The sequence below is a fragment of the Mustela nigripes genome, chromosome 13 (genome assembly GCF_022355385.1).
Source record: "Mustela nigripes isolate SB6536 chromosome 13, MUSNIG.SB6536, whole genome shotgun sequence".
Taxonomy (NCBI): Eukaryota; Metazoa; Chordata; class Mammalia; order Carnivora; family Mustelidae; genus Mustela; species Mustela nigripes.
Genome location: NC_081569.1, coordinates 75,473,332 through 75,483,247, shown reverse-complemented (window position 1 = coordinate 75,483,247; position 9,916 = coordinate 75,473,332). Strand labels below are relative to the sequence as shown.

General features: G+C 37.7%; 1 pseudogene; it reads right to left on the bottom strand.

Annotated features, from left to right (window-relative positions):
* Positions 1–280: 280 nt before the first annotated feature.
* Positions 281–436, bottom strand: LOC131998763 (large ribosomal subunit protein eL39-like; annotated as a pseudogene).
* Positions 437–9,916: the final 9,480 nt, after the last annotated feature.

Here is a 9,916-nt window from a genome sequence, read left to right as displayed (position 1 = left end):
CGTCCCTCACTGTAATATTTTTCAAGGTTTTTTATTTTGTTCGTTTTGTTTGTTTGATTGTTTTTTGTTTTTTTAGCACTAAAAGTTCTCAAATTTAATACCAAACCAACCTATTGGTGCAAAGGCATAGTAGCAGAAAAATCATTTCCCTAATAAAACATGTCTGTTGGCCAGGTAGGAAGGATATTTACAGAGTGATAGGATAGAACACATGATCTTCACACAGTTTAATTAAATACGTGATGCCCGTTAGGTATGTCATTTCATGACATGTGATGCCTTATAGGCCCTGCTTCGTTCTTCTCCAGTGCCTCCTCTTGGAGTTGTACCTGATTTTACTACCAGTTTTCATCCAAATCCACTGGGGAATGGGATGATTCTGCTTTTGTTTCTTGGCCGGGAATCACTTGATTCTGAAAGTCTTGTGAGAAGACATGGCCAGAAACAGTCAGCCACACACAGCAGGACGGAGGAAAAAAAGAAAAAAATGTTTTTAAGGTTTCAATGATAACAATAATTTTGTCAATTTCCATGAAAATAAGGTATTGCTTTTTTTTTTTAATATTCTGGGGTGTCTCGCTCCAGGGATCAGGGAGTCAATGTGAGAATTCTACTGATCTATTTCAGTTATATATTCTAGAGCTGAAGAAATAACCATGAGTATCTGAACATATTATAAGGCAAATCTAGGTCCAAATTCTGTATATTATCTAGCTTCATAAATTCCTACTTTGACAAATGGTACCACAGTGGCATTTTGGATTCCTAGAGTTGTTTTTAGATATATAGATTAGTTAATAAATCTACTTATTTCATTCCTAAGAACACCATAGTTCTTTAACTACCACCAAATATTTCTATCCAAACAGGGATTTCTGTCTGATTGTTATTATTTCCTTCTGCCCATTTCATTAAAGCAAACTCATCTTTTCTCTGTTATTTGGCCTCTGTCTCTTTAGTTCTTGTTTCCCATTGAAATCAGGAAACTTGGGTCAGTGGGGTATCTCTCAACATTATCATCTTTAGTCTTCAGACACACAGAGCTTTTACATGATTATGTTCTCTCCAAAATAAAGCATTTTTTTAATGCTTAAGAAAATGAATGTCTTTTGGGACCCCTTGAGAAATAGGGAGGAAATGTGATGGATCATATATAGTAAATCCATGCTAACATTTCCATCTGTGTAGGTTTATGGATTCTTTTCTCTATGCTAGGGAAATTTTTTCATCTAAATATTGAATACAGGTTACCCACTGAGTCCTGGTTTAGTAAACTAACAAAGCCAACTATCAGAACATTTCTAGTTGTTCAAGTTAACCTATTAATTTCAGTATCTCAGATAAGTGTATCCAGAGTAAAAAATCTGGTTCCATGCATTATTATATTCTATTCTCCTTGGCTTACCACCCTTGGAATTTATTTCCTCCATATTCTCCAGGTATCTGCTGATAAGAATTAGAGAAATGTTGTAACTATTTTGGTGTTTCTTTTTTCCTGGGTTAGGTTTTGTATTTGCTCCCATTGGGGTATATGCAAAAAGATTCCAGTTAGGGATATAGAGATAATGATGGGTGTTCTCCTTATCTTAAGGAGAACAGTTACCCTCTTACAAGGCAACTGCCTGGGTAAATTTGTTACCCTATTTTCAGCAAGAGATTAGTGGTTTTAATAATAATAATAATGATAATAATAATAAATAATCCAATATCTGCCTGGCACTGAAAAAAATAAGTGATTTTTTTCAGGGATACTTTTTGATGATGTCTTGTTCTAGGAGTTTAAAGCCCTGTGATTATGATTTTATTTCTGTAAACTCTCCAAAAGCAGACACTTCACCCCATAGTATGTAAAATCATTTCTACCATAAGAACTCAATGTAACACCCAACTGTTCTCCCAAATTATTGCCTTCTATAGGCAATTGATCTCAAATAATCTCAGTCGTTAATTTAAGAAATCATGAATCCAAAGCATGCCATAGATTATTAGAATCCTGTTTTCCTGTGGGATTTATGACATCTCTGCATTTAAAGTCACATAGCTCAGGAACTCACTCTAAGAGTTTAATCTTGGTGAATCTGTTTTGTGGGCTGACTGTTGCTAACAAGGATTGAATAATTTAGGGTCTAGTCAGTAAAGTGCTTTGTTTTTCAAACAGAGGTGACTTAGGTGACTGGTTACAAATGTGTTGAGGAGTTAAGAGAACAAAAAACGGAAGCTGATGTAATCCAGAGATGAATGCAGAATGAAGCATATGTCCTTAAGTCTGGAAAACAAAGGAGAAGAGGGGGTGTGTTCTTAGAGGTCAGGGACACTTCTCTACCTTATGACTTGGTGTACGAAACAGGCCTGGCACCCAAGGAAGTGCTTGAACCTAGTCAGTGCTTGAACCATGGAGCAATTGTTGAGAAGCCAGGACCAGTGATGCTAAGGGTGTTCTGGGCAGTCAGGTTTTAGGACTGCTGAGAGGATGTGAACACTGGAACCAGGACCGAGGAAGAGACTCTACTCTGTGGGTCCCAGAAGTGCCGAAAGGTGCTCTTGAAAGGAAGTCTTGAAAGAAAAAAAAGATTTATTTCCCCTCTTTTTCATCTTCCAATATCCACCAGTACCTCAGAGTGGCAGAATCTAACAAGAAGCCAGCCAGAGAGAGGTTGTCATGTGCCAACGGAGTCAAACACATAAGGGTGGCGAAGGAGGTGAGGACTGCTCATGCAAACGACTGTCTCACTTTGTCTTAGCTTGCCCAGTAGCAGGAGGGAGTTCTGTTCTCCCAGAATTTGTAGTGTAGGGCATCTACTCTTTATACTAATTTTGATTCTTACTTTAAAGCACCGCTCTGATTCATCTCTTTTTTTCCATTTTCAGTATTTTTTTTTAAAAGATTTATTTATTTATTTATTATTAGAGAGAAAGAGAGTGTGTGAGTGAGCAGGGAGAGGGACAAAAAGAGAGAGAGCAGAGCATGGAGCCAGGCATGGTGCTACATCCGAGGACCTGGAGATCTTGACGTGATCTGAAATCAAGAGTCAGCAGCTCAACCACCTGAGCCACCCAGGCACCCCTCACTATTGTTCTCTTACTCTAAGTCCCTTCCACCTAACACTTGCCTTGTTTTAACCTTCCAGATAGAAATACACTGCAAAGGTCCATGAACTTTTATCTTCAAATTCTTACTGTTTTTTTTTTTAAACATATAATTACTGAACTCTATGTTAAAGAATTATTGATGCATTGGTCAGGATGAGTAGCTATGAATTTATCCTTTATGGTTTGTTTTATTGTGAAATGGATATAACATGGAGGCATTTAGGAAAACAAGGACTCTAAATAAAACCAAGAGCTCTGTCATTGTCAAATTTAAAAACATAAAGTTCAGAAGATAGATTTATTACATCACTGAAACCTATTAGTCAAAGATTATTTAGCTACTTTATGCTCTAATTGCAATTCTTTATTTACTTCCCACTTCCCCATCCCTATTATATATCCCCAGCTGCTGTTCACAATGGGCTATCTTTCTTCAGATGTGACATACTCTCAAATCTCCATAGATCATGCTGACCCAATCTCCCCTTTCCTTCTTTCCTTCTTAGCCGAGTAAATGCTCTTCACTGACTGAGGCCCTGCTCAGTTGTTCTGACCTTGGTGAAACCTTTCCATGTCATTTGGAACATTTCCACAGTATTTGGTTCATACTGTTTTGTTTATAACTCATCACATGATGTTTTTAAGACTTTAGTACCAAAGTGGCCTAATAAGGAAGATGGGTTTTCCATAGTAGGGTCAAGTGAGCCCAACCGAACAGGAATTTCATCTTTGTATTCAATCTTCAATGAGTTCTATCTCCTCCATTAAATTATGAGTTCCACTTTGAAAGCAAGAAATAAATGTCACTTGTATTTCTATTTCTAGCATCTAGTTCAATGCTGGGTACATAGTGGGCTTCAATAAATGCCTAATGTAATTTAATTATACATTAGGTGGAAGAATGCCAGAGTCACATAATATAGTGCTTTTGGATGGTGTGCATATTTCTGATTTTCCTACCTGTTCTGGTATGACAAGTACCAATTTTCTAACCTTTGAAAACATCTGACATATATTATTTTTAAAAGTTAATATTCCTTCCCGAGATCATTTAACCATTTCTTGCAGACATTTGAAATCATAAAGAAGCATATTTATTTTTCCAATTTTTATGACCATGTATTAGTTTTACCTGATTAGTATTGGTTAGATTTGACCCAATTTTAATCTTATACTCATTGTGTCACTAATTTATGCAGAAAATATTGCAAAGCCTCTTTTTAGAACACTGGCCTTTTGAGACCAGGGACTTAGGTAGTCCTTATCATGTTCTTGGTTGCCTTACACTATCATTCTGGATGGTGGTTATTAACACTTTATATTTATCTTTGAGGAAAGGCTTTGAGATGACTCTAAGCTTAGGAGGCACAGTCAAGAACTGCACCAGGGTTTTCAAATAGCAGCTGTGATCATGAGACCAAAGGCAATCTTTGTCCAAATGCTGTGGAATCATGATGCAGGGCATTTTTCTCCAAGCTCTGCTTGCTCATGTGGATCTCTGTTGTCAACTGTGCTCTCATCTTAGGGTATGGACTGCTATATAAGCTCCGTGTTGGTTAGGCTATTTTGTTGCCCTTGATTTCTGAGTATTTCCATTCTTTTTTTTTTTTTAAAGATCTTTATTTATTTATTTGATAGACAGAAATCACAAGTAGGCAGAGAGGCAGGCAGAGAGAGAGGGGGAAGCAGGCTCCCCACTGAGCAGAGAGCCCCATGTGGGGCTTGATCCCAGGACCCTGAGATCATGACCTGAGCTGAAGGCAGAGGCTTAAACCACTGAGCCACCCAGGCACCCCGAGTATTTCCATTCTTAAGATCAAAAGCCCACAAAGAAAAAAGTACTAATAAAAGAGAATTGCACTCTATACTTAAACATGGATGGGGCTTAGAGCATGAGGGTATCTCGTCTTCAGAAGCTTGTATGTTATCATAGTGAACAAACGGACTTTCTGTCTGGGCAAATGCCTGTTTGCCCTTCCAGCTGACTCTACCCTGCACCCTAATGGATATGAGGCTAATAGAGACCAGTTTTCTCTTTCTTAAACTCATTTCTTTTCTCTGCATTTTGACACCATATCCGTTTGAGGCAAGCTGTGGCAGGCACATTTACTAAAAGGATACCCATGTTGGGAAGCAGCAGCCAAAGGCTCAGTGCCAGGATTAGCCATTAGCAGTAGGGGGAAAACATTCTTGTTGTAGTCTTGTTTGCTGGAAGGCTACCCACTGGCATTTGAAATAGTTCTCTCTTGTCAATCAAACAAATTGTCTTGCAGATCTACTGGGTGTTTAGAGGATACAGAGAGAGACTTTTCAGATCTTTAGGTGCTTTTTCAGAAGGTGATCTGTGTTCTGTAGCAATATCTGAATTTTTTTTTAAGGATGGTTCTTCCTTCAGCAGTGTTGTTGATGTACCCCTCATGCCTAGAGATTACAGGAAATAATAGTTTTTTAGACATATCATTAAAATTGCCCCCATTTTGGAGAGTATTAATGAAAATCTGGCTGTGGGAATATCTTTATCTTGATGTCCCAGGATATTAAGGTAGCCTGAGTTATCAGACCAAAGGATAATATTAGGGTTAAGAATAACTATGGGGGCACCTGGCGGACTCATTTGGAAGAGTGTGTGGCTCTTGATCTTGGGGTCATGAGTTTGAGCTTCACATATACAAGTATACAGCCAGTATACAGGATAGGCTGAGAGGAGTGCTCATAATAACACATAGATGTACCTTAATGTATTAAAATTCTACTTATATAAAAAAGAAAATCGGTAAGGCCTATAGTGAATAGCCACCTTTGTAATGCAAATACTCCCCCATCTCTAGCATGGTTTCAACTGGTGGTGTTCAACTTTAATCTCTTTATTTCTTTACAGTTCCCCATAGAAGCCCCCCTTTATGTTTTATTAATTCCCACCTCTGATTAAGATTTCATCTAAAGAAAGTGTTGTGCTACTAAAAAATTATTTTTTAAAAACACTGAACTATACACATTATATGGGACAGAATGAGGTAAAATATCATTCTCCAAAAACCTTTGAATTAAGGATTCCCATTTGAATTGTTTATCCCAATGGGAATTATCCTGTGAAAGGCAGAGTCCTTTGAAGAGTTCATCACTCTTATGACATTCCTTATGAAAAGTTCTGTGATGCTGCCAGGCACATGCCCTCTCCTTTGCATTTACCAAACTCCCCTGGGCCGTAAAGACATGAATAGTGTCTATCTATATACCACAGGTATATTTTTATAGTGTTGATGAGTTATTGGTCCCCCCCCCCCCATTATAGGAGTAACTCAGGATAATTGCAGACAGTTTGAGAACATGGGTTGGTGATTTTGTACTGTCAACATACCTAATGTGGAACTCTATATCCTAGACATCTTTTCTCTGTATGTTTTAAGTTTAGTGCTGACCACTAGATGAATCTGTGTGGGATTTGGAATATGGATGTAAAATAGTTATGATTATACTCCAAAGCATGGTTGGCATATTGTGGCCCACAGGCCAGATTCAGTATGCCAACTGTTTTGGTAAATAAAGTTGTATTAGAACCCAGACACACTTGTTTATATATTGTCTTCTGCTATTTTTATGCTACAATGACAGAGCTAGGTGACTACAAACCACATGACCTGCAAAGTCTAAAATGTTTTTACCTTATGGCCTATCAATTCTGTACCTATTAATAGATATTTCATAAATTAAAAAAAGAAATTGGCTGATCATGTCTCTCCAGGTAGGTGCAAGGTTCCATGTGCTACTGAAACTCACAAAGGCTGGTTCATCTCTTCGACGAGGATGCGCTGGAGCTCCTCCTTCAGCTTGGGATTAGATATGGCGAGAGATAGTTACGGTATGTAGTTTGTCTTTGTCAGTTTTAATTGTCTTCATGTGTTCCAGGTGTCCTAAATTTTCTAAGCTATGTGTCCAGTTTTCTTTCTAACTACCATCCTTGTTGAACGGAAATGACTTCAGGCCCACCATCAGATGCCCTCCACTTTTTTTTTTTTTTCAACCAGGAAATGGGTCTACTAGCATAGTAAAAATGATCTCAGGGTGGGATATCCCAAAGTAGTTTGGAAAATACTGCTATTTTTATAACAGATATGTAGTTTGTGAATATATAATGGGTTTATTATGGTTATTATAAGTAAAGTAATAAACACATTTAAAAAAAGAAATTTAAATAAAATTAAAAATTCAGTTACTTATCCAAAAGTCACATTTCAAGTATGCCATAGCCACAAATGCCCACTGACTACCATATTGTACAGTGTAAGTAGACCATACAGTAGGCTCTCAAAAGTGTTTTGCATTGATATCGAGGACTCTATCTATGCTGTTGATTACATTTCTCATGACACACAGTCTCACAACCATGTGCACTAACTGCACTAACAGTTCACTAACTCCTCTTATCTAAAAGTAATCTTCTTCCCTTCAGTTCTCCCACATCCAACCTGAGAAATAATTATTTATTTTTCAAGTATCATCTATCAATGAAATATTTTGACTCTTTCTTCTGAAAAGAATCAATTATTTCATCCTTTTTGTTCCACTGTACATCTATGGATTTTCCTTCTAGGATAATTTTTCATACTTTATTGAATTTCATACTTTATTGGAGGCCTCTGGATGGCAGGAACTGGGGCTTATTTGTCTTTGGATTTTCCATATCTGGCACAATTCTGGCATACAGAAGTCACTCAGCAGATGATGGTTTAAGTGAAAGAAGCAAAAGGATCTCTCTATTTTTATTTTTCATTTTCTTATGACATCTATTACTTCTACCCCTTGAATTTTGAATCTCAATTTCTCTTCTTTTGCATATAAACATGCTAAAGTCTTTTCTGTTTGTTAAAAAATCACATTTATGAAGCTTTCTCAGGTCATATTTAGAGGTTACACGATTGGATAGACCAATTTCCAGACATGTAGATATCTTGTTTGACAGTAGTCACAAATACAACTCTTTATTTATAATTCCAAAACCTGACATGTTCTAAAAATCAAAAGATTCCTTATAATTCACCTGGTACTTCATGGTAATAAACCCTGATTTGGTATGCATAGACATGAGACTATTCGTAGTCTACTGACGTTAGTTAATGTGAATTTTCAAATGGTACTTGAGTATCTGTGCCATACTACTTTTTTTTTAAATTGGAAAACTGAGTTCTGAAACACGTGTAGCCTCAAAGGCTTGGGATTGTCTGTGAACTTGTCCATCACTCTGGCTATTTATGTACAGTAAATACATAGTATGTAGATTTTTTTACAGAAACAAAAAAACAGTTCATCAAAAACAATTCACTTTTTATATATAAAAGGAATTCTAAGGCTAGTTATTAAAGTTGTAAAACTACAACAAAATTCTGTTCGATACTTAATAAAATAAACTTTTCTCAAAATTTTGAGGGCATGCCTTACTTTTTAGTCGGATAATGAGCAGATGGCTATAAGATTTAGTTTCATCATTTTTAAAAGAGAACACACTTTAATAGAGCCAAAAATAGTTATATAGCCAACAATTACAGAATCGTTCTGGAATTTTCTGTACTTACACCGTCTATATTCAAAGTTGCAGGATACTCTGTCTTTTTGATAGACATAATTCTACCAGGCAGAATAAAATCATCTTGAAATGATATGGCAGATACTTGACAATTCAGTCACACACAGAGGTTCACACTCTAGAAGCAATCATGGAAACTTAAAACATGATTCATGCTCAAAGACTGTGAATCTTCCCCGAATTTTGACTGCATTTCCAGTAAATAACTCTGCATTTCTTCAGTAACCATGGTTCCATTGACTACAGGGAAGTTTAGCAGTAGAAGTGAATGGAGTCTCCAGTGGACATTGGCCCAATCCACATGAACAATTTGAGTGTGAATGCACTCACTTCCTGGAACAAATCAGCAATGTTCTTACATTTTCCCCTGCAGTTTCAAGTTCAGTGTTGAATTACTCTATCATATCAGTAAAAAATACAAGCTGTGAACCGCTGGCAGGCGAACAAGTTAGAGATCTAAGATATGTCTGTTTTCAAAAAGTACCTGATTTGGGGAAGCAGTTCAGTGAATCTCTATCAAGTTACAGTGACCAGGTCAGTTACTAAGCTATGGTCTGGCAGCGTTAGGCCCACATGGCCACTGGGAGCTTTGGGAAGCTGGGGTTGGTATTCTGTAAACTGCGTTCTTGTAAACTGCATTTGACTCCTGCACTTGGCCTGTAGGAGGCACTAGAGAGAGACCAGGAGCCTGGGTGGAGCAGAAGGGACAGGCTCCTTCCCATATATTTCCCCCCGCCCCATATATTTTCTATTCCTGATTTTATGTTTTGCACCTGTCATTGTTATCCTAACAATGCGTCCTCACTCTAGAAGCAATGTATTTTTTTCCTAATAGCAACAGGTGTTTCAGTCTGCTATTTTTCTGACACTTCCCCAAACCAGCCTCACTGAACCTTGTCAGAGATGGCATCACCACCTGACAGGTTCCTCCTTCCCAAAGTCTGGGTTCTGGCTGCAGAGTCTCTTCTTTGACCTGATACCAGCTGGCCAGAGACCCAGCATCCCCAGAGACTCAGCAAGCCCACCCTCTCTGGTGCCTCTCAATCTCCAAGTTTCTTTCTTTTTAATTTAAAAATTTTAAAAAATTTTTTATAAACATATAATGCATTTTTATCCCCAGGGGCATAGGTCTGTGAATCACCAGGTTTACACACTTCACAGCACTCACCAAAGCACATACCCTCCCCAATGTCCATAACCCCATCCCCCTCTCCCGACACCCCTCCCCCCAGCAACCCTCACTTT